We start from the raw sequence: 26,889 nt of genomic DNA, 5'->3' as shown, positions 1-26,889 counted from the left end.
TGAATCCCTTGCCATTTCATTTAGAGATGAAATGACAAATTGGTCTCACAGTACAAAAAGAACCCGAGATACCTTTCCATTAGAATTAAGTTCCCTTGTAAAGCAGAGGGTAAAGGCCACTCTGCTGGGCTCTGAGCTGCAGCACACTGACTATTTGGCACCACTGAAAGCTGCCATATGAAAATGTAAATTTTATTTTTAATGCATGAAAGCACGCCCTAGGATCAGAGACTGTGGTTTGATTAGAGATAATAATGGTAAACCTTCTCGTCTCTTAAATATCTCTTTGATAGCATTCATATGTGAATAAGTAAAAGAAGAGAAATAAGACACCGGCATTAGCAATGTCTTTGGGACTACTAATTTTATTTCAAAAATGTTATCCCCAAATCAACACCCTAACTCGGGTTGACCAAACTTCTCTCATCATCTGGGCGTCTTGTTTAGAATATAGATATTCAAGGCTTCCGTGGAGCATAAATTCAGTAGGTATGTGATGCACCGCCCCCCCCCCATCCCAGTCTTTTTTCAAAGTTTCAGGTGGGGCCCAGTTGGTGGGCTCATTAAACACAGACACACACACACACACACACACACACACACACACACACACACCTCGTGATTTTAATGTGCAGCTAGGGCTGAGGACCACTACAAGAACCAAGGAAAATTTTCTATTTTGGTCTAATATTTTTCACCTGGAATAGGTTAGGTCATGGTGCAAAAGGCCAGGTTCTCAACCTGGAATGTGGCTTTGTTGCCCTTTGGTTTCCTGTAGGGAATAAACGTGTAAAGCATTTCTACCAAAGATCAAGTTTTGCGTCATGGCTCCATGTGGTTTGAGCTACTCCAACAATAACAATAGGGCCATTAGTCAGAAGACCTCAGGAAAAGGGGGAACTTGTCACAGGATGATGCCAATTACCCAATTATTCTGAACTCAAACTCTGAACCTTTAAAACTTGTCTTATAGCATCAGAACCATGGGTATAATCTGGAGAAGTAATTACATATCGAAATCTTGAGTTGGGTCAATGTCATGGTAAAATAAAGGTAGGCTCTGCAATGTTGGGGGTAGGACTAGGGATGGTCTTGCATTTGAGTGTAAATATGGTGGTTTCAACAATTAACCTTCCACTGAAAAAAAAATTTCCTGTTTACATGCATGCTCCGGTTGGGGGGGAGGGATTTTATGTCATGGATATTATGTTTTAAAAAGAACTTCCTTTGTGCTATTTATTTAAGGTGAATTGTAGTTTTAATTCTGACAGTACGCATTTCTATCTTTTTTAAAATATATTTTTATTGATGTCAGAGAGGAAGGGAGAGGGAGAGATAGACAGAAATACCAATGATGAGAGAGAATCATCAATTGATTGCCTCCTGCATGCCCCCACTGGGGATCAAGCCCACAACCTGGGCATGTGCCCTGACCGGGAATCGAACCATGAACTTCTGGTTCATAAGTCGACACTCAACTACTGAGCCACCGTGGCCAGGTGAGTTCTATCTTTTTTAAATCATATTCTTTGGAATCATACTCGCTTTCCTACCTTTCTTCACTCTCTTGCCTTCACATTAAGTCCCAAGAATAAAATCCAAGGTAGTCATCATGCACTGTACTGGCCTCTACTCAAGGATCTAGGGGAGGCTAGTCAGGCTCAGTGAGGTCTGAGGCTCTTCGGCTCATTGAACTGTTTAGTATGAGCACTATTTTTTACTATTGTGTAATAAAAGTAAATGTTTTCTAAAATGAACAGTAAAAAATGTAGAAAAGTGTATAGGCTTCCAGGACACATACTCATAGGGACTTTACAGCTAAGAAGTCATTTTGCTAAAAATAAATAAATAGTGTTGTGAAGTGCCATTTATTATTATCACAGCACGAGCACAGGGGAGTCACCAGATGAATGTTTGATGACAGTTTTCTTTCAGGAACTGCCCACGTCTTTCATGAAACAACTACCATAAAAAAAAAATCATTTCTTATAAAAGAATCATTTGAAAGAAGAAAGAAGAACAATCTGAGGACTGAAAGGCTGCAAGTGTGAAACTAAAGTTCACTGAATTGTTAATAAGAATTTCAGGCACAATAAAGATTTTATACCCAAATATATTACAAAGAAATAGATGTAATGCTACATTAAAAGGTTACCACCCTAGGTTCATTTGCCTCTGTCTTTCTTTCCATACCCCAAGCCATGGCCTTCCCTTAAACAGGGGCTAACCAGGTCTTACATCCATGTACTAGTCCCCAGTTGGATATTTGCAAAGTCTTTGAGTATCATTTGGTGCCCTGGACCCCACTGCTCATGATGGGAGCCTGAGCTGCACAGGCTAAGGAAGGAAGGCAGTATAGCAGGCTCCTGTCTGCTGTGTTCCCCCCTTATCCTTCCCTTTAAACTGGCCTAACTTATCTTTAACAGCTTCTTGTGTGGGAGGTAAAATAGTTGTGATGTACAGAAAACCTACACCAAGAAAGCAGGAATAAAAAGCACCTCCCTCTCGCCTATCACCTGCATGCATGTGGCTACTTAAAAATTGTTAAATTCAATAAAATGTAAAATGCCATTCCTCAGTTGCACTAGCCACATTTCAAGTGCTCAATAGCCATCGTGCCTAGTGACCACCATATTCAACAGCACAGACATAGAAAGATCTATTGGACAGCAGTCGTTTCCAGAGGGCATAGCTGAGGACGGGAAAATGGTTCCCTTTCCACTGGAAGTGTCAACCAAGAAGGAGAGAAGGAAGACATACAGCAGTCCCCTATTTCTCAGAAAATTTTTTCAGTCCCATCAAATTCACCCCAGTCTTCTTCCCCTACCCTTTCTCCTCCTCAAATCTTTTGCATATTTTCTGAGTCCAGAGGAGGAAGGGGGTGGTACTGATGTTAAAGACAGTAAATACATCTTGTTTTCAAAATGTGGTGCTGTGCTTGCATTGTCCTGCTGCCCCACATGGTTAATCATCTCACTGGGGTAGCTTCCATATGGAAGTTGCTCTTGTAATTCCTAGATGCTCAGCAGGGGCAATTTATTCAGTTATAATTGTTTTTGCCATACAATCATGATACTGGTTGTTATTTAGAATTCATATTCATGCTGCCTCAAGTAATAGCGTTGGTAGTTTAATTTCAAAGCTTTAAAACAATACTTTTAATATTAATAAATACTGATTTTGCTACTCCTTTTAAATAAAAATCTGATTAGCAACAACCCACATACAGTTGCAACACAAATAAATAATACAATAATTAATAAATAACAATACAAGAATAAACTCTGTGTTCCATGTACTCACAACTGTAAACCTGCTTTTGCCTACCCTGTGTATTAAAAATTTAAGAAGAGGAATAACTAATAGTAGGAAAGTCATTTTTTTTTCTTCATGTGTGAAAAGCACAACCCTTTTATTTTTAACACACATGGGGAAAGACTATACTACTCCCATCCCCTTGAACTTAGATAAGGCCATATAATTATTTTTGGCCAATGCAATGAGGGCAGAAGTGAAGTGAATCACTTCCTGGCAAAAGCATTCATTGGCAGCCCTTGACTCTATGCTTCTTCCCTGCTTTGATGAGCCCTGAAGGATTGCACTGGCAGGTCATGTCTTAAGATGTTGAAATCTACATCTCTCTAAGAGATGACTACCTACAGAAGAATTCCCCTCCCACCTACACACCATCCACATTGGACATAAAGGGTAAGCAAGAAACAAACCTTTCTAGTTTTAGCCACTGATGCTGGCTAAATCCCATGATGATGCACCATGGATTTAACCAAACACCAACACATATCCCCCATGTGCTTGGAGCTGTCCTTTCAGTACTTCCACGTGAATCCTTCTCCAACATTTCTTCCCTTCTGGGCCCACGGAGCCGAACTCTACAACACATGGCACTGCTGCTACTTAGATACCAGAAAGTGAATCCCTGAGAAGAAGAAATCGTGTATGACTCACCTAAATTTCCCCAACGTATAGCACATTACCTGAGAGTGGACACCTAGTGATTAGTTGAGTGGAGAATGAATGGACAGATATATTTACAGGTTGGCTCATTATTTCTTTAGCTCCTTTTTAATCCCTCTCTTCCAACAAACATCTCAAATAAATATACAAGCTGTAAAAAATGTACTTTTTATTCAAACCAACTTCAAGGCAAGTCCCTGAATACCCCACCTGCCGCTGAAATCATATTTACATGTGGTTAAGCTCACGACCTCTGGAATCAGACAACCTCAATTCAAATTCTGGCTCTACTACTTGCCAGCATTATGAACCTGGGCAAGTTGTTGAACTTATGTAGGCCTCAGTCTTCTCATCTGTAAAGTGGAAATATAAACAGTGCTTCTCTCATAGGCTTGTGGGAATTCAATGACTGTAAAGTATTAAGCACAGGGCCTGACACAGAGTCAACCTTCCATAAGCATTAAAGCTAAAGCTTTGTTGCACCCAAGGTGGTCCTCAGGCCAGCAGCTCCCACATTGCATGATGCTTGTGAGAAATGCTATATCTTAGGTCCCACTTCCAGGCACCTAACTCAAAATCTGCTTTTTAACAGAGCCCCAGATGATTTACATGCACATGAATGTTTAGAAGCACTGCTCTAGGGTAGTCTCTGGTTGCAACATTCTCTAATTTAAAGTAATTTTAAAAGATGTGAATGATCTTTTATTCTCAAAGTAAAAGTGCTTAAAGCAATGGTTGGTTCTTAACCCTCACTGTGCATCAGAACCACAGGGTAAATTCTTATTAAAGAAATCACATACGCCTGGGCCCAACCCCACCAATCCTATACCACCCCAACCCTCCTAGGGACTCATTCTATTGGTCATAGGTAGGTGGAACTTAGGCATCCTATGTTTAAAAAAGCTTCCAAGGTGGCTCTAATAAGATCAAGCCTCACCGACTTAAAGAGAGCATTCATTCTGATAAGGTTTTCACGTGACTAGGCTTACCTGGAAAAGAAACTGGGTCAGTGGAAAGCAGTTCATCTGTAACTTGAGGAAAGGGTTCCAGTAAGCCCTGTCAGGTTTCTAAGCCCTCCACTGTCCTCCCCCAGGTTATGGTGGCCTACTCCAGCCCATCATGCCCCTCTCCTAAAATCTTGACCAAGCTGCTTTGGCTCTAGCCTGGTACCCTCTCTCTCTTCCCCACTCTGCTTCATCCCCAGCCACAGCCAGCCTTGGTGCAGACTATCTGGTGGCCCAGCCTTGACTTCTCAGTGCCCTTCTACTGGTTCACCCACATCCTGTGTTTTTTTACCATAGCTAGTCCTTGATCCTGGTCCTGATCAGAATTAGAAGAGATTTAATATTTGCATAATATTTACTATGTACCAAGCATCATTCTAAGTGCTTTAAAATATTAATTTGTTTAATCCTCACAATAACCCTATGAAGTAGGAACCACTATCATTCCCATCTTTCAGGTAAGAAAGCCAAGAAATGCCAAACTAAGTAACTTGCCTAGAATCATGCAATAAGTAATGGCAGAGCCAGGAGTTGGCCCCAGAGTTCATGCTCTCAATCATGCCACTCTAAGAATGAACAAGTAAAGTAGGAGGTGCTTCCTTTACAAAGTTTTCATGTTGTAAAACACTGGTACATTCAAAGCTGTTGCTGAGATCAAAGCCAAGTGAGTCTGAATGTGCCTTATATGCTGTGCCACCACCATCACTGAATTCTCATAGTAGACTGGGATATCTTAGAACAGATAAAGGCAACACTACAAGGATGACATACACTTCTTTTTTTAACTTCAGTACGGTAGTTGAGTTCACGGTAGATGATCATCTGTCCCTTCTACTTCTCCCCACTCTATACATATACACACTGCAATGGGCTTGCTAAATTAACTTAATTTGTCTGAATCCTTTTAATCTATGTTGTGATATTTTTGTGGCTGTTTTAAATTTATGTAAATGATATTATGCTAAAGATATCACTCTTTCATACATTTTTCACTGAATACTACTTTTAAATCATAAGATGTTATTGTAAATCTATAGTGCTTCTAACTATTACAAAATATGCATCCACTCCATTTTATTCATTCACTCCCTTTGTGATGGGCACATAGGATGCCTCAAATGGTCTGCTACCACAAACAAGACTGTGATGAATTTCTTTGGTGTAATAATGGACTTATGAAAGAATTTATCTAGAATATATTCCTAGAAATGGTCATAAGACATTCATTGACAGATGGCTTTCCAGAATGGCTATACAGTCCCGACTCCCATCAACAGTACATGGGGGTTCCCCTTGCCCACATCCTTGCCAATATTTATTACCCACCTTTTAATATTGACAATTGGGTGAGTATGAAGTGACAATGTTTTCTGTGATTACTGATAAGTTTCAGCATCTGCTCATATATGCATTTGTTATATATTTCTAGTATATTCTTGCAAAAATAACCCATTCATATCTTTTGACCATTTCTTTGTTGAGTTTCTTATCTTTTTAATGTTGATTTGCAGGTCATTATGTACACCTTATATAAATTCTTTGTTGTTTTTAAACATTATAAATATCTTTTTATAGTCTATTAGATGTCAGTCACATTTACATATGAACTTTCACATTTTCTAGGACAAATAATAGGGACTTTTGGTAAAATGACATTCTTATTGTGGAAAATGGAAAATTTTAAAGGCATTTACTAGTAGCTTTCATAATTGCAAAACCATCCTTTCACCAAACCATGAGACACAATTACTAAGGAGACTGCCTGAAAAATACATTTGAAGTTCTAGTTCCCAGATTAAGATTAAAGAATGCTTTGGGTATATGCTATTAATAAACTGAAGCCATTTTTTATTTATCCCACCTTGTTCCACAAAGGATCTGAGGAAGCTTACAAGAAAACAAGCAATAAAATTGAAAAATATAAATAACAAAAAATCTTTCAGGAACAGGGAAAATACAAGGCAGAATAGAAGGTCAAGACCAGGAGGAAACTAAGAATGCAGATATGTAGGCCATGGGGTCCTACAAAGTTATTAATGTTGAGCCAAAAATTTGGCTCTGAGCTTCTTGGCAACCAGAGGGAAAAGGGAAAAGGGAATACAATTAGGCACATTCAACGATACTCTCTTTGTTGATAAGAAAACATACAAGTTCCTTAAGGAAAGATAATCTTTTCCTGACCCTGAGTTCAAAAAGAGTTTCTCAGGTGGGCTTCATACTGGGGACAGTTTCCTAACTGATATCTCTGTGGTAAAAGCAATGTGCCTTATTTCTTGTGACATCTCTCAGTGAAAGCAAGTGGCCACCAAATATAATCAATTAAAACATTGGAAATGCCCCCATCTGTCATTTGCCAGTTAAATGTGGGGAGAAAAGGAGACCAAAATAAAATCCATCCAATTGAACTCTTTAAGAGTTCAATTTAATGTAAGAATCAAACCAAAAAACATCTGGAAGAATTAATGACACGTTAGTTAAGCTAACACTAGCTGCCGAAATAGAAACCCCTGAAACTCTCAGCAGCTGAGCACTGAATTTGGGAAGTTTGGGAACAGCAGTTTATTTCTTACTCGTGTAAAGCCAAAGTGAGAGCCAGCCTCTTCTATCTTAGGCCCACCGTATTCCAACACATGGGAATAGAACCATGCAGGGGGGTGGGAGGTAGGTGGTTATAGGCCAGGCCTGGAAGTGAAAATACATCACTTCCACTGGCTAGACCTTAGAACACCCTCAGCCACAGATTACCAGTTGTGTCTTTTAAACATTCCTTTATAACTTCGATTTTCCAAACCGGGTACAGCAAATTACAGGCCAAATCTACCTCACCACCTGTTTTCACGTGGCCCAGAAGATAAGAATGATTTTTTCATTGTTTAGTGATTGAACAAAAAAAGTCAAAAGAAGAATAATGTTTTATAACATATGAAAATTAGGTGAAATTCAAATTTCAATCTCCATTAAGTTTTATTGGAAGAAACTGCATTCATTTGTTTATATATATCTACTAGAGGCCCGATGCACGAAAATTCGTGCAAGAGTAGGCCTTCCTTCCCCTGGCTGCCGGCACCGGCTTCCCTCTAGCATCCAGGACCCAGGCGGCTTCCCTCCGGCCACCAGCAGGCACCTGGGACCCGGGCTTCACTCTGGCCCTGGCTTGGTCCAAAAGGACATCCAGAATGATGTCCGGAAGGACATCCGATCTAATTAGCATATTACCCTTTTATTATTATTATAGATGGCTGCTTTTGCACTACTACACAACAGCAGAGTTAAATGATTGCAACAGAAACCATTAAGACTGGCAAAGCCGAAAATATTTTCTATCTGGCCCTTTATGGAAAAGGTTTGCCAACTCCTGCTTTAAACTGATAAGAGTAACATGTTGAGCAACACATACTTCTAAGCAGTGACCTGAAACACAAATATTCCTGATTGGTGGTTGAAATTTGGGGATAACCTCAAATGTTTTTGTCCCAGGATCCAATATCAAACTCCTTATTTTATAAGAGGACACAGCCAGCGATGGACAGCATTGGCATTAGATTCCAGCCAACCCATTTCTTGTCCCTTAGTTCTTCCTCTGTGGACATTAGTGATCCAATGAGCTGATGGTAAAATTGATATCTTTGTTGAACATTGAGAAATCTAAACAAAATTCTGGCCATAGAATTCTCTGCAGAATTGGACCAAGGGGAACCTGCAGGCAAAGCCAGACGTTTTTATAAGAAGCATTTCTGGATCCACAACAATTAGAAAACAAGTAGTTAGTTAGCAACTTTTACATAAGTAAGTAAAGATACACTTACTTTCTAAATACTTGATTAATAAGAAAGCATTTCTTCAATAGAATTGTTCAATAGTACACTAGCATGATCTGTTTATAAATCTGTTTAAAATAATTTATAATTTTATTCTAGAAAGGATACTATTTTCTGAGAACTCTAAATACTTTAACTCCAATGGTGATGGGGTAAAGAATAAGGGTAAATGGCTAAGAATCATATTTCATGAACCCAAATAACAAGATATTTATTTATAGGTAGTTTCCTGAGGATCATGTTAGCATAACTTTGTTTCTTGATAACTCTAAAATCATATCAAGAACAAAGTAACTTCTTTTTACCAGAATGTCTTGTCAAACTCAAATATTAACTAATAGCATGTCTTTGTACTGAAGTTCCAGAACATAAATAGGTTCCCAAGGAATATACACAAGACCAGTTTAAGAACTTAAGAAAGAATAAAATGTACCAACATCTCAAAATAAGCTTTCAAAATAATCTTAGCATTAATATCATTATACTTCCTTCCCCCTTGAGCATCACAGTGACATAAAGCATAAGACTCACAACAGTTTTTCCTTTAGGCACTGTGGGTTCTCCAAAAGCAAGCAAAACTCGCAGCCCTGGGAACCCAGGCTGGCTGAGACCAGGAGGCCCAAAATTTGGGGATAACCTCAAATGTTTCTGTTCGAGGATCCAACATCAAACTCCTTATTTTATAGGAGGACACAGCCAACAATGGACAGCATTGGCATTCGATTCCAGGCAACCCATTTCTTGTCCCTTAGTTCTTCCACTGTGCCACGGCTCATCCTCCTATGTCCTGGCTCTCTGGAGTCATCAGTTTGCTGACTCAAGCAAGGTTCGCGTAGCCTCCTGCTAAGGTAGATCAATGTGAGTCCAATACTACTTCCTGCATGAACATCTTCCCAGTGAGACCTATAAATCAGAGGCCCTGTCGGCTCTGTGGGGTCGGAAGATCCCACAATACCTTCTTGTAAGAGCTGAGTTTCTCTCAACCCTCCGGCCAAAGGCTCAGATGTCTCTCACCTTTCTCTTCAGACTGCACTGATTAACCATGATTCTTTTCTTCTCTTCTTGCCTGCTACCTCTTTCCTCTGCCACCTTCTTTGCAGATCATTCTTTTGTGGCATGCTGGGACAGGTGATGCCAACTACTACACAGCTGCTCAACCGCTAGAGAATATAAGTCCTGGGCTACCAGACCCACCACATTTGCCTTACTATTCCACAATGCTGTGTGACAAATCCAAGAGTTGTTTGTAGATTTATTTCTGTGAATATAATGATTTTACTAAGTAGCTAAAATCATGATGAAATTTTGTCAATTTCCTAATTTTTTTAAAATTCTAAGTCACCACATTCTGGGCCACTTTTTCTTGGCGCAGATTAATTGGAGGAAATTTCTCTAATCAACCAAACTAAATAAATGTTATTCATTGTTACCTGACAAAATGAAAAAGTAGTTTCCTATTTCCCTCATATTTTGGATGAGACCAGATCTCAATTAACAGCTTTGATTTATTTAAAATAAAAATAATGGTCCCTCTTTATTCTCTAGCTCTCAATTGTAAAATCCCACAATCTTCAATTAATAGTGATTTATTTTAAGCAAAAATACTAGCAACTTTTCCTTTTTTCATCCACTGCCAAAGTGAAAAACGTTACTTCAGTGCTGCTTCTACACCAAATTAGAGGCCTGAAGAGTGTTTACAATGCAGCATGGGAGATGCCATTGAAATGGATAAACATTGGCATCCTGATTTTCAAAATTCTTACCCAGTCATAAATATAACTTTCTTTCAAGAGGCTTAACTGTAATACTTCCAGGTGGACATCTCCTGGAGCTTCTGAATTCCTTACCTGAGCCTAACTAGTGTCAAAACACAAAGGCTGGGAATACAGACTGTAAAGCATCCGGATTTAAAAGTTTAAAAAGGCAGATATCTGGGTGTTTGGGGTGTTATACGAATCATCCAGAAGCCAGTTCATTTTCACAGAGACGCTTGAAACTAGTTTCATATGAGCTACAAAGAGGAGGGACCATGAAAAGCATACAGTCTTACCCTTCTATTGAAAAATATACAAAAGGTTGTGGTTAAGAATTCAACTCTGGCCCTAGTTAGTTTGGCTCACTGATAGAGCATCAGCCTGCAGATTGAAGGGTCCTGGATTTAATTTCAGTCAAGGGCGCATGCCCAAGTTGCGGGCTCCATCCCCAGTAGTGGGTGTACAGGAGGCAGCCAATCAATGATTCTCATAATTGATGTTTCTCCCTCTCTCTTCCCTCTCCCTTCCTCTCTGAAATCAATAAAAAAAATATGTTGTTTTTAAAAAAGAGCTGGTACTCTGGAATCAGATGGTTAGGATTCAAATCCTGACTTCACCACTTTCTATTCTGAGAATCTGATCAAGCAGATTATCTTCTGTAGCTTGGTGTTCTCACCTATAAAATAGGATAATAATGACATTTACTTGGTTAGTTTTGTGAGGATTAAATAAAATGATATAAACATATAGGGCATCCCAAAAAATGTATACACTCACTTTGAATAATTATAAAGGCAGTGTTTATTAAAGTACATTTCATTTTCCAAATTGAGCAATTGGCTATTACACTTTGTATACATTTTTTGGGACACCCTGTATATTTGAGGAGGAACACTTAGAACCTATCACTTAGTAAGTACTTGATAAACATCAGATTTTTTTAAAATATAGGTCACTAAGTTAGGCCTGGGCGGTTATGTGACTTACCCAGGATGACAACACAAAAAGTCCTGGAATTCCTAGCCTTACCACTCCATGCCTGGTGCTCACTCCACTCTGCTATTCTCCTTCTTACAAGTGTTTTTATCCAGTAGACTTAGCTATAAACATTGCTTAGCATTAAAGCAACAACTGAGGCTAATGCAATTGTTTTTGTCAAAAATAACAAGACACTCCCACAGATATGGATGCAACTTGCATCATGTTTTCTAATTGAAGGCACGGTTGTAATACTACCCACATTTTCACAGCATTTATGGTGACTACTGTTGTTTCCACCAGCTGTTACTCTCATTGCCCTCTGAGAAGAGTGATTAGTTCTGTCCCTACTCACCAAAGTGGAAACTGGGGACTAAATTGATCATAGAAACCAATCTCTCTACAAACCTGTAGTTTTATGAAATTACACAAAGGTTTAGCTAGGTATCAACTTCTTCTAGGAAATGTGAACACTTATATTCTTACTTCTTCCATTTATATGACTAAATCTAAGAAAGATTTTATGCCACAAAAGACCAAATGAGGCCAAACAAGTCTTCTAGAATCAATTTGAAAGGCGAAAGTAATCCTATTATCATCAATTAGGGTAGCATGCCCTGGTTTAATAATTTTTTTTAATCTTAGACCATCTCATACACTGAAGAAATTAAAATAAGATATATTTGGTTTTAATATTGGGATGGAAGGAAAAGGAATACAAGCTTACCTAACTTTTGATTGTTTAAAAAAAAAGGATATTTAAAAATATTTCTTGACAAGTGCCCAAAGATACTAGTATATGAACAAGGTATTGATTACAATGTTGTTTGGAATGTATAAGGTATAAGGAGATAGCAACTAAAATACCCAACATAATAATAAGAAACAGCAGTGGTAAATAGTAATTTGTTATGATCCCATTTTGATAAAAATCTAAGTGAAAATCATACTTCATATGTATAAGAATACATAAAAGCCCCTAACCGGTTTGGCTCAATGGATAGAGTGTCAGCCTGCGGACTCAAGGGTCCCAGGTTCAATTCCGGCCAAAGGCATGTACCTTGATTGCGGGCACATACCCAGTAGGGAGTGTGCAGGAAGCAGCTGATCGATGTTTCTAATTCTCTATCCCTCTCCCTTCCTCTCTGTAAAAAATCAATAAAATATATATTTTTTTAAAAAAGAATACATAAAAAAGAAGTTTGGAAGGGTATGCATCAAAATAATATGGTTTACCTCTGGGTAGTAGGATTATAGATTAGGTTTTTTTATTTTTTTGCATTTTCTAAATGTTTACCCTCATTTGTTTCTTGGCAAAAAAAAAAAAAAAAGGTAATAAAGTTTTTAGTACATCAAAGAGTTGTATCCAAGCCCGGCCAGTGTGGTCCAGTGGTTGAGCATCAATCCATGAACCAGGAGGTCACAATTCAATCCCCAATCAGGGCACATGCCTGGTTGCAGGCTCAATCCTCAGTGGTGGGCATTCAGGAAGCAGCCAATCAATCATTCTCTCTCATCATTGATGTTTCTATTTCTGTCTCTCCCTCTCCCTTCTTCTCTCACTAAAAATCAATAAAAAACATATTTTTTAAAAATTTTATCCAAAGAAGTTAATATTAAGAGATTGTTTTTAATTATGTGGCACATTTCTTTCTGCGTACCTCATACCAGATAAGTGAGAATTACTTTATTTTCCTTCGGTCCCTGGGTAAATTGAGTTACCAACTAAAAATCAGAGGCAGAACTAAGACCAAAATACAAAGGTTCGGGATTTTAATTTTCAGCACTAAAGTTCACTTATTCATTTTTTCAATAAATATTTGTTATGCAGGTAAAATGTAAGGAATAAATGATAAATAAATCCTACTCTCAGAGACCATAGTTACTAAAAGAAAAAGGAATCTACTTAAAGTTAAAAAAGATAATATCTCAAGAGGTATACATGTGAAGAAGAGGTTTCTTTTTACTCAAGGAATTCAGGAAGTGATGTGAATCAATAAAAAGAACACAATTGAGATCCGATATTGAAAAGTTGAACTTGTATGGTTAGATGAGGTAGATTACCTTCAAAAAATTAACTTCAGCCTGGCCAGTGTGGCTCAGTGGTTGAGTGTTGACCTATGAACCAGGAGATCACTGTTTGATTCCCTGTCAGGGCACATGCCCAGGTTTCTGGCTTGATCCCCAGGTGTGAAGAAGGCAGCCGATCAATAATTCTCTCTTATCATTGATGTTTCTATCTCTCTCCCCCCCTCCCTTCCTCTCTGAAGTCAATAAAAATATTTTTTAAAAACAATTTGAAAAATGAACTCTATAAAGTACTAAGTGAAAAAAGTTGTGAAATAAAATGTGTTTAATATACATATGTTACATAAACAGGCACATGCAGAAATCTGTATACTAAAATTCAGCAACACTAAATCTCTAGATGGGGGTATTATAAGTGGTTTTAGGTTTCTGTGTTTTTATCATTTTGTTAGCCATCTCAGACTGTTTTTGCTACAATGAACCTGAATGGTGTATTACAAAGCAATAAATGGGAAAAACTTGCCCATGGCAACCAAATAAAAGCTTGCATCATGCCAAGATTAGCGCTGAACTATGAAGGAGTTAATGCTGCTATGAGATAGATTGTGACCAGAAAGCAGGACTTGCCTACTTTTCTGATAGCTCTGGCTCTGATTTTCTGCATCTGACAACACTGAATGACTGGTACACAATTGTTGTCTCTACTTTGGTGTAACATTCAGAGAACTGAGTAGATGCCTACAGACTGAAAAAAGGACCAAAAGAACCAGAACTCTTAAGGGTGTTTGCAATTATAGGATCATGAATAACCAAGGTGACTTCACAAAGGACTTGTCCTGTCTTGGTAATATACAGTCATCTTCTTACATAGCAAAGTGGCAGGCCTGGTAGGTCACAGAAAATAAATTGATGAAACCTAGCTTGGCTTTAGGAAGGCTTTTGATCCTGTCCTATAAGACATGCTGGTAAAATATGACCGGGAGCAGACAACTGTTCATTAGCTAACTACAGTCTGGCTGGGGAGCAGTAACTAAAGCATTCAAATTTAGGAGATCACGAATGGTGTTCTGTAACATCAAATAAGACTACAGACAGAGATGCCAAAAAAGGGGGCATTCAGAAGGTAAAATAACAATTTAAGATGAAATTGTATAAATTACCAGGAACAAAATTAAACTTAGTATGAAAACTGTGCTCCAGGTATACCTGGATTGTAGGAGACAAAGAATTTGAAATTATTTGGCTAGAAATGTGACTACCAATGGACATTACAATAGCAATTTAAAATACAGTTCTGACAATGGATCTGGAATTAGGACTATGACATACAAATGTACATTGTACACACGTCAGCACTTACCACACTGTATTGTCATTGTTTGTTGGCAAGTTATTCTCTCCCTCAAGGTTTTTGTTCTGTTTTTTCTTACTGTATTCCCAGCACCTAGTCTGGCAAGAGGGGCTTTTAATAAATCTTTAAGAATGAATGAGCCCGCCGAAACCGGTTTGGCTCAGTGGATAGAGCGTCAGCCTGCGGACTAAAAGGTCCCAGGTTCGATTCCGGTCAAGGGCATGTACCTGGGTTGCGGGCACATCCCCAGTAGGAGATGTGCAGGAGGCAGCTGATCAATGTTTCTCTCTCATCGATGTTTCTAACTCTCTATCTCTCTCCCTTCCTCTCTGTAAAAAATCAATAAAATATATTAAAAAAAAAAAGAATGAATGAGCCCTAGCTGGTTTGGCTCAGTGGATAGAGCATTGGCCTATGGACTGAAGGGTCCCAGGTTCAATTCCTGCCAAGGGCACATGCCCAGGTTGCGGGTTCGATCCCCAGTCAGGGGCATGCAGGAGGCCAATCAATGATTCCCTCTCATCATTGGTGTTTCTCTCTCTCTCTCTCTCTCTCTCTCTCTCTCTCTCTCTCTCTCTCTCTCCCCTCCTCCTCTCTGAAATCAATAAAAATGTAATTAAAAAATGAATGAATGAGATCTTCCTGTCTTCCTCAGAATACCTCCTTGGAGCTTTGTATTTAAAGGTGGATATGAATAATTTGCTGACTATTCAGGGGAGAACTTAGAAAAGCTGAGGGGTTGATAAATGAGAATTGAATTATTCAGTTTATAGAACTGGATTATTCAATTTATGGAAAAGAAAGCTGGTGGTACATTAGTTACAATACTTAACTTCTGAACTTATCTTACACAACGTATGTATCCTTCTTGGCTAGGAATGTCCCGAAACAGTTGGGTCTGCAGCCTAGTTCAGGGAAATAGGACATTAAATATTGTAATGGATAATAACAGCAACAACAAAACTAAAATACATTTTGCTGACTCCTTTCACAAAAGAGCTAGCTACTGAGCTCTAGTGATGAAGGTTACATATGAGCCCCTGTGAATTAAGGAACTGGCCTCTCAAGGAACCCCTTCCAGAGCCAGAACCCCACAATTTCATGATAAATATGAGTTATCAGCCATCATCAGAAGCTTTGCACAATTAAGAGAAAAAATGCAAAACTCGAGTTTATTTTTATGGTATTTAAGTTCAAGTCATCATAAAGATCTGTATCAATAAAGTACAAAATATAATGTGGGCCCTAACCGGTTTGGCTCAGTGGATAGAGCGTCGGCCTGCAGACTGAAGGGTCCCAGGTTCGATTCTGGTCAAGAGCATGTACCTTGGTTGCGGGCACATCCCCGATGGGGAGTGTGCAGGAGGCAGCTGATTGATGTTTCTCTCTCTCATGATGTTTCTCTCTCATCGATGCTTCTAACTCTCTATCCCTCTCCCTTCCTCTCTGTAAAAAATCAATAATATATATATATTGTGGATGGATAGTATGTAGATTTTTGAAAAATTCTATACTTACTTCTTCATGTATATTTGTATAGATTTTTTTTAATTAGCTGGTTATTTATTAATTCAGAACGTTCTAAATAAAATCTATAATAATAAAAGTATAATATGCTAATTAGACGGGACAGCCAAACGACCTTCTGGATGTCCTTCCAGATGACCTTCCGGATGAAGCCAGGGCTTGGAGGGCTGACTGAGGCAGGCAGGGCTGTGAAGGTCAAGCCCCTTGCATGAATTTCGTACATTGGGCCTCTAGTCTGATATAAAATACAATATAATTATTTCTGTTTAAAATGTGAAACCTTTGTACCTAATGTTCAGTATATGCAGTAATATATGGTTGTAGTAAGAAATAGTGAAAAAACACCCCAACTCTTGTTGATTCTTCTGATCTAGTTATTGAATATTATATTGTTCTATTCCTTGGCCATTGTTTTTATTTGCAATACATAACTGTTCTAATAACCCATCTGTCACCAAAAAGAGCCTTTGGGTTTTGAGGTGCTTTTTTTTCTTTTCTAAATATTAGTGAAAGGGTCCCCCAAACCTACTGATTTAGCACCAAATTTAAATAATCCCAGAAATAATCTCTCTCTCAATCTTTACATTGAGTAGAACAAGGTCAGAGTGGGCATCTTCCAAATGTGAAGGCTTAATTGGAACTAATTCTTTCATGATAATAATGTATATTTAAGATAGCCACTAAAAATTGTCAATGCTAATTTAGTAGATCAATTCCATTAAATGCTTTGAACTTTTCACCACTTGCTAATCTCATCTATTAAATCAGCTATTTTTGTTAAAAATCTAAAGCTATGACTTAATATCAAGTTACAACAATGCTGGCCAGACCTAAGAAATACTTCCTATGTGTGAAATATAACCCTAAAGGATCTTATGTTGGATTCAACTATAAGATTCTAGCCATAAAATTTCCTGCAGCCAAAATGTGGAGAGATTTTATCAGTCTACTGGCAATTGGCATTATGCTAAGAAGCTTGCAGGATTGTTCTTTGATTTCAGAAACACATGGGATTTTTTTTTCTGAAGCAAAGCTTTAATATTTGTGATTATTGATTATAGACTAAACTATATGGTTCAAATTTTATTATCAAACACCAAGTAACTTAGGTAATAGTTCAATTCAGATCATTAAAGCTATCAAGATTTTGCTCAACATTTTAAGCAATATAACTCATTAATGTAAAAATAATATATTTATTAATTAGCTAATGAAGAATTTGGAAAGAAGAGACTCCACAGCCCTACCAAATAGCTACTATGTCTCGTTTGTTTGGAACTGGACTTCTAAGGCTATTTTTATTCCCTGTGATTTACCACCGGTATCCTCTGGGTGATAGTTGAGGAAACAGATGCTGGGAATCTCTCTGCGCTCAGTTCCTGAGAGGAGAATTCTGACTCACAGCCCTGCCAGCTCGTGGCTTTGTACTCGCACATGCCGAGGGGGTGGAGTAAAACGTAACCGCCTGCCCAATTTCCAGTCTCTCATTGCCAGTTTCCTCAAAGTTTCCACTTACGCACTTGACTCCCTTACCAACTTCGTTTGAAGTTCCCATTCCGAAATCCTGAACGGCATGTTCCCAGGATACGTTTAATTTAAAAAATAATAATAATAACTATTCCACGGGGATTTTCCAACTGAAATTAAAAAATAAATGGAAAACTGGGGATTGGGTATTCTTTTTTCAGGGTTTTTCCTTGACCATTGATTGGTAGGACTGATATCTAAAGAGGGAAGATACAGAAAAAAATTGTAGAAATCTTCCCTTCTAAGCTGTAAGCACACTTTCTTGTGGGGAACCATAAACCTTCCCAGAGTTTCCTGCACCCTGTGATTTATTGTGAAAGAGTTTGAACTAAAAGAGATCTATATCTATTTGGAGATTATAATTAAACTGTTAATAAAAATTAATGTTTATTAAATGCTCATAAAGTATAGTGCAATATTCTTTCTTCGTGCACCTGGACTAACAAGAATATGGGGGGGGGGAGCCTATGCAGTTTAAATACCTTTTATAATGGATTTATAACAGAAGCACCTTATAGATTGAGAATTCAGTTTCAGAAAGCAACAGTTCCTATTAAAACTATTACCTATTACTTTATGGAGAAATTAAATTCACTGGCTAATCTGTGCTTTACAAAGTTCTTTTAAAAACCTACTTTATTTTAAACAATAGGACCTAACTAGGTCATTTTTATAATTTATTTTTACATAAATCGATGAGACTTCCTTATCAGGCACCACTGAATTATCTAAATGTTTACTTATTAATTATATTACTTAATGTGATTTAACGATAGCCCAGAATAATGGATTTAGGCTATTTTAAATTATGGAAATTTAGCAATTGTTATCGCATGTCAGATCAAATGAGTTTAAATCGATGAATTTGGTTTCATAGCATAACTGCAACACCTCTGTGAGAATGAGGAAACAAGTCAACTTACTAATTTAATGAAAATCTGTCAGTTCTTGGTGGGGAAAAGAAATGTTTATGTTTATTAGCATGTAGATCAAGCAACCACGTAAAGACTAAACTATTGATTTTCCATCATAGACACCTAATCACACTCAGGTTTACCACTGTGTGATTCTCTGTGGAAGACCTCACTGGTAGGTAGATTGGGCACAGTGCCTCCTCACTACCACCAAATAAATATTTCCACCAGCCACAGACAGACATATACCTACAGTGCAAAGTTAGTAATATTCTAGCAGAAAATGAGGAGCTTTGCAAAAGACTACTTGAATGAAAAAATTTGGTGAGGTGCCCACAATGAGCAAAGAACTTTAAAATGCAAGGGATTCTCCAGTGGAAAATCCTTACAAGCAGCTATACAAAGGCAAACAGTCAGCATAAAAATTTACATTTTAAAATCTATTCTCCAATAATATTGTGCACAGATATTATACGGATTATAAGAAAACCACACACACACACACACACACACACACACACACACACACAAAGTGTAAATGAAGCTAAACTACTCTTGTAGTTGTAACAAATAACTGATGTTTAACAGTTACACTCTTGGTCTCTCTGTACTAAAACACTAAAATAACCAATTGATTCAGTCAGACATTTGAGCAAAGAACTTCAGTCAACGGTGCTGGTGGCCAAGTAGTTGGCCACCCAGGCAAAGAGGTAAATTCACCACCACTTACATATAAATGAAAAAAGACAGGTTGGCAATATGCTGACGGTGACACAGACTGGAGCAGGGAAAAAAAATTTTAAATGCATACTTCAACTCTGGTATATAAATCACAAGACTAAAATCCTTCCAATATACACACTTACAATTGCCTAATTTAAAAGTCCCAGGCAGCACCGTCATGGGTAAGACATATTTTCATTTTATGTATCTCTTATACCATCAAATGGCCTGATTAAGTGTAATATTGAAAGTCAATCCTGTGGCATCTCAAGGGTTAAGTTCTGGGTTGTGAGTAATTTTGAAAAAAATCTCCCAGTAAGAATCAGGCTTGAGCTAGTTCAGCGAAAGGAACTGTTCTATAATGAGGCTTGGCCTGGACCAATCCCAGTAGAATTAATTTTGTGCTGTAGGACACCTAGATAAATTAGTTTTGCTTTAAATATTGAGTCCTAAAAGAGTTAAAAGAGGGAGAATATCAATCAATAATTTTTAGATTAACTACTTTGTATATGACAAAACAAAATTAACTTTGGCATTATAACCCCTTCTTCTGGCATTTCAGATGAACCCCAAGTTTAAAATAAATAATTGGAGATTTTAAACCAAAGCAAACATGTGCATGTGCTTGTTGGCACAGCATATCAACTCACTTTCTGGTTTGTAAAAAGAAAAGATTACTCATATTTTATAAAATTATAGCTATGTTTACTTTTAGTTATTAAAATCTGAGAATTAAGAATGCCAAAAATATAGAAATAAATATAGAAATATTTTGGGGGGGGGTAATGGAAATACTGAGGTAGTTAAGCTTCGGAATTAAATGAAAAAATAATATCTCAGTTGTTAGATTCCCAAATTCTATTTTAATTAATTCCCTCAATGTTTACCCATTAGTTTCCTTTTATAAAATTGATTTCTATTGAAATATTTGTGCAGAATTAAAATCATGTCTACAAATAACAACAAATTTAAACTAAAACTCCCTTGTATTTTAATGGCTTTTTCTGGTTAAATATCCACCAAAAATGGTAAGTACAAGATTCATTTCCATGGGAGATGAAATCAGGCTTTTAACCTGGCCAATCGCCCATATAAACAATCTTCAGTGTTATCTGGTCATCATTTGGTAATTAAAATGGGAAATCACAACCATACTGAATTTACACCCATGTGCCAAAAAGTTATTTAGCAGATAACTACAGATAGAGGAAATATCTCTTTAACAGACTCTTACGAATACATCTACAGGAAGCATCGGGCTTTTAAACAGCCGTAAAAAACAAGCAGCAGTTGAACAGTGGCACCCAGAGGTGAAAAGTATATTACTCCTCGAGATTTATATGGTTAACCACGATCTGTTTTTGAGCCATCCTTTTTGTCACTTCTAGGTTTTTCACTAGTAACATGTCAAAAATCATTTTTTCTAAGTTGCATATTGAAATGCCACATTTTAATAAATAAAATAAATGTTACATTTTTAAAAAACCACTACTTGTGGATTAAATGGCATATCAATTTCCTTCCTTCAAAACAATAAACAAACCAGCTGAACACCAGGCCAGTACTTTCCAGAACTGAATCTAACGCTCACTCGCCTATGGCCTATCAAAATTATTAGCTAAAACATTTTTAAGAAATGGTTCTGCAACTACTACACGGTTTCCATACACCCCAAATTGTGTTTTTACTCAAAATGTTTATGTCAAAATACTGCATATTCCTGAACCAAAATTATAACCCTGGGGAGATTTTTCAGAAATCCCTACCAACCCCCCACCCCCCACCCCACCCCCTCCATTATTATAACAGCAGGGGATGGGAGTAAGTGCTGTGCAGAGATGAGAAAAGGAAAGAAGAATAAGGTCTTATTCCACGGAAAGTTTAAATAAAGTCTATTTTGACCAAAATGAAAATGTGCCTGATTTTTAATTAAAGAAGCTCCATACCTTTGAACCTGCCAACTAGCAGCTGCACTTAGCATTTGGCTGGCGCTGGCTCCTAAACTAAACTGCAGAAAACACCTCCTCCTGGGCCTAATCACCTGCAGGGAGCCTCAAATAAACCTTCGTTTGTGGGGCCAGCATAGGTCAGGTTTTTTAAGAGCCTCAGAAGAACAGTCTTATTTTCGCTCCTGAGCTGAAATGCACAGATGTACTTAGTAGAGAGGGTTTTTCCAGGCCGCTATGCCTAATCTACCACTGCTTTTCATCTGTTACTGAGTTTCCATTACCTTTTGTCAGACGTTCTCTCCAAGATCCCGCTGCTTCTTTTTAATCACCTAAGGAGCAGCACTGATGTCACAAGCTCCAGAAGAAGGCTCATCCTTTCTTATCTGCATCTTCAGCCTAATGGTGAGAAATGAGCTTCCATATACTTGAACAAGGCAGGGAAATGCTGCCAAAGTCATTATCCAACCACTTAGAATTGGAAGTGATCTGTCCCTTTTTTAGAAGAATGCTAATAAAGTTTAAAATAATTTTACAAGGCCTTCAGCATTTCATGCGCAAAATAAAGGAAATGGCCCAGTGCTATTCAAAAGAAAAATAAAATATCTCACTTCCTACTATCTGAAATCTGCATCAGAATATAGTCTCCATTCCGCATATCATTCGTCTGACAGAGCTAAGAGAGGCTTATGTCTGCGTGAAAATTGGTATTAAAATAATCTCTCCTTTTTGATAGCTTCTTCTTGTCTTTTTTTCCCCCCCTTTCCCATAAGTAGCAGCATCTGCATCAATATGTGGACATTCAGGGGTACCTTCTATGCGGCATCTAAGTCGCTAGCAAGCCGTTTGCCCGTGAATGGGCCGTGAACTGCAGCCACATGCCTGTGTGCCTGCTTGTGGCTAAGTCGCAGAGAGCACAACTACAGGCTTTCTCGGGCTCAAACCCGCACCGTCATTGCTCATCTTTGGTGATTGCATTATTACAGTAACAGCGTGAAGGAGCATCAGACTTACAGCATTTTGGAGCAGACCTTAAGGACGCTGCTCCTCATGGACCATATTGATCTCTCCAGCCATTCTTCGAAACCCCACAGCCGTTCCCAAATCTGCGCCCAGCGGAGCCAACACGCAGCAGTAGATCCGGGCGCCATCTAGTGGATTCTCCCGATCTGGGGGCGTCGGCAGGAGATGGTGGGGTTATATGAAGATTCTGGGAACAATACCTAAAGCCACCCTGGAAAATAAAACGTTCTTCAAGCTACAATAGAAGCAGTGGGGAAGGAGGCTTATCTAAAGACAAAGGGAAAGAGGAATAGATACATGCACTCAAACGGCTCTTACAGGAAGTTCACAACTTATTTTTCAATATGAATGTTAGTGTCAAAGTGCCCCATTATTTATATATTTACTATGAGAAGGAAAATGTGGAAAGCTTATTTTGCCAAAATATTGCCACTTGTCTGTGATCTCCTAATTGCTTATCTCCACAAACAATATTTCTGTATGGTCCGAAGCCTCTGCCGCAGTAGCGGAGACTATTAAATATTGAATAAACAGCTATGACATACGTGGATGGCTGTCTCTCTGTGAGTAAATGCTCCGGTTATTCTTGCCTTTTGATGAGCTAAATATATCAACAATAACTGACATTTACTGAGCTTTACTAAAGCAGGCTTAAGTGCCTATACATGTTCTTATTGGATGCTCACGGCAGCCCTACGAAATAAGTACTTTTGCTATCTTTATTTTATGCTCAGGAAAGCTGGCTCTGAAAAGTTAAAAAGTTCACCCAGTTGACACAGGTAGTAAGAGACAGAGCTAGAACCGGATCTCAGTCTGTCTCCAGGGCCTGGCCTCTGAACCACTACACAAACTGCGTCTAACCTCTGAGTTATTGAATATATGGCACACTATGATCTTCTTACTGGTTGTTATATTTCAATGATTCACTTTACAACAAGTAAATAGTTATCATTTATCCCATGCAAAATCTGTTATTTAGATAGCTGTTAAAAGTATTCAAGTTGTTCTGAATTTTTACCATTTTTGTTCTTCAAAGAATGAGCTTACTATAATCAAAAGATTTGCACGGAGGAAGGAAGAGAAATTACTTTGCTGATCAAAGGACTAATGTGAACTGACTGCCTTTAGCTAAGACTGCAACAATGGAGTGGAAGAGCTAGGGGAAATGTGAGATCTGCTAATAACTGTTTCTTTGTTTTTTCAGTTCACCTGACCTCTTCAAGCATTTTAATTTAGAATTGCTCCTCACAGCCCTCAGGGTTGGTCTCATGAGTAAGCAAATCAGGAACCTCACAGGAACCACCTGCCGGGGCTTATTTCAAGAGAATTGGAAAGGACTCCCAACCCCCTAAAATATTTAAAGATGTTTAAAATTGCTTTCTTAGAGCTTCTTGCCTTTGACTTAATTGACAAAGGGACATTAGTCACAATTGTTCAAAACTGGAATAAACCACAAAATGGATAAATAACATGATACATTCATACAATGAAATATTATTCAGCATTTAAAATGAATGCACTAGGCAGGGTCGGCGGGGGGTGGGGGGGCGTTGAAAGCTTCATATTCTCTCTCTCTCTCCCTAAAAAAAATAAAATAATGGCGCGTGCGCACACACACACACACACACACACACACACACGCACACACACACGCACACACGCACACACGACAAAATATAATTTGGAGCAAAAAAAGCAAGACACAGAATACACAGAATTCCACTTACATACAATACCAAAGCAAGTAAAACTAAACTGTTGCTTAGGGATGCATAATTCAGATGGGAAAACTACAGAGAAATGCAAGGACATGCGGCCACAAAAGTTGGGCTAGTGGTTGCCTCTGAGAGGAGACTGGAACAGGACAGGAGACACAGGCAGCTTCTGGAGGTTCAGCAGTGTTTCATCCAACTGTTACACTCATCTCGTGTTCACGTTGCTGTATGTTTTATTTCACAATAAAAATGTAAAATGAGCACATCCAATGGTCATTCAAAAATGCATCAGGAAGAACACAGAAAGCTCTATCCATCACTTATGTTTTGGTGAGAATAAGTTTATTAGCCCTATGATTGCAGGCAGACTTGGGAGGAGAGGAGAACAGAGCAAGCATGAAGATTAAATTTTAGAAGAGGGTAATGGTTGGATTGTGAGCTCTGGAATCAGACAGACCTGGACTTGAACTAGAGGCCTGCTGCTTGCCAACTGTGGGCCATGGACTGATGTATAAACCTCTCAAACCTTCCACTCTCCACCTATAAAATGAAGATTAGAATAGGCCCTGCGTTAGAGGATTATTATGAGACTTACGAAACGTACTGGTTTTCATTAATTGCCCAATAAATGTCTTTTTTTTTTCTTTCCCAGAGATTGGAATTGGAGGAGAAAATCACCACAGGCAGTAGTGGAAAAAGTGAAAGCTCAGAGACTACCCTCACTGTCTGTATTTTCCACTCCTCCCTTGTCACTTCCCCACTGGCTTCTTCACAAACCACTCACCTGAGATTGCTCCAGCAAAGGCCACCAGGGACCTTCTTGTTACTACACCCAATGAACATCTTTTTCTACATCCTTTGACATTGTTGGCTGTCCTTATCCCTTGAAACTTTTCCTCCCTTGGTTTCTTCAATACTCTAAGCCAGTGGTTCTCAACCGTCTGGCCCTTTAAATACAGTTCCTCATAAAATTATTTTCGTTGCTACTTCATAACTGTAATGTTGCTACTGTTATGAATCGTAATGTAAATATCTGATATGCAAGATGGCCTTAGGCGACCCCTGTGAAAGGGTCGTTCGACTGCCAAAGGGGTCTCGACCCACAGGTTGAGAACCTCTGCTCTAAGCTGTTTCTTTCTTGCCAAACTCCTACCCCTACTCATGGACAGGCCCTTGTCATGTCCCTCCTGTCCTCCATAGCCTCCTAACCGGTTCTCTCCAGTGTGGTCACTCCCCACACTTTAGCCAGAGAGTTTGTCCTAACATGTAAATCTCATCATGCCTCTTCTCCAGAGCCTTCGTATGAACCGCTGTGATCCTTAGCCCTGGAGCAGCTGATCTGTCTGTCTGTCCTCAGGCTCCTCAATCGCCATGCTAACCTACCCAAACTCATGTAGATTTTCTTGCCTTTATACCACCTGTTCTCTCTGCCTGGAAGGCTCCACCCTCCCACCCATCCCTCAACACTTGGCCTACCTCACTTACACATCTTCAAAACTCAAGAGAAATCTCTTTCCTACCTACTACCCACCCCTTCCTTTGCAATCAATACAATCCCTAATTATTCTTGAACCACTGCATTGCTTGTGTGATGACCTATGTCCTCAATAAGACAGTCAATTCCTTAAAGACAGGTACTACTTCCTGCTCGTCTTCGTATACCACCACCCAACACAGTGACCAACAAACACCGAGGTAAGTGAATTGATGAATCCGACAAATAATCGATTCTATCCCAGCTTTACAGAACTACCATTGCCATCTCTTCTACTGCAACTTTCTCACTCACTCCCTTTTCAAAAGGGAAAAAGAGTTATGTGTCATATCCTGGTCCTTTAAGCCCTGTCTTCTAACATTTCTTAGTCTTGTCATAATAATTATATTTTTCCAGATTATATTTAACTAATGAGCCACTTTCTTCAAAAAGGAGAATCTCATCACAATAAGATTATTATGACAAGCTTTTTCCACACTTTGTTCTTCATGCCCAGAATGACATTGGTAAGATAAGACATTTTAAAAGTCAATAGCACTTATTTTGAAGTTTAAACTATCATGTTTAAAAAAAAAAAAAGTCATTTCCTTAAACAGGAAATGTATTAATAATGGCACAAAAGACAGTACAAGTCATGCTATAGAATACAATGCTTCCCTTCAAACAGAAAATAATGTTCTTATCCTCAAGGGTAGTAATTCTTTACCTTAGTTGTTTAAAGAATAAATGTAGGAGGGGGAAAATCTGGGCACCCTTCATCTTGCATTTGCATATATTTTGCTGAGTTATGATCATGTGATTTAACTAAAGATTTAAGTGGAAACTATCTGAAATTTAAATTCCAACAATGCTTTCTAGTTCTCACTAATCAAATAAGTTCTTTTTACTTTATACATATATTTTTACACCCACATTTGCAAAACTATTATATTTTTGCCATTCATCCATTCTATTAAGCATCATAACTCAAAAAAATGCTCTGCAAAGAATGACTTGTTAAAATACATTTTTACAGACTCCCAAAGTTTTTAGATTTACTTACAGAACAGGAATTTAAAATGGAAACACTTTTGGCATCATTTAATTTATGTTTTATTTGCGATTACTTGGG

The 26,889-nt window shown here is 38.2% G+C and overlaps 1 long non-coding RNA gene across 1 annotated transcript in view; it reads left to right on the top strand.

Annotated features, from left to right (window-relative positions):
• Positions 1–25,100, top strand: part of LOC118661129 — a 61,367-nt gene extending 36,267 nt beyond the window's left edge. The window contains exon 3 of the long non-coding RNA XR_004969152.1: positions 24,936–25,100. This is a non-coding gene — a long non-coding RNA (uncharacterized LOC118661129). The remainder of the gene's footprint in view (positions 1–24,935) is intronic.
• Positions 25,101–26,889: the final 1,789 nt, after the last annotated feature.

The sequence above is a fragment of the Myotis myotis genome, unplaced genomic scaffold (assembly GCF_014108235.1).
Source record: "Myotis myotis isolate mMyoMyo1 unplaced genomic scaffold, mMyoMyo1.p scaffold_m19_p_8, whole genome shotgun sequence".
Taxonomy (NCBI): Eukaryota; Metazoa; Chordata; class Mammalia; order Chiroptera; family Vespertilionidae; genus Myotis; species Myotis myotis.
Note: the sequence above shows the minus strand (reverse complement) of the source record. Positions and strands in the feature narration are given on the sequence as shown.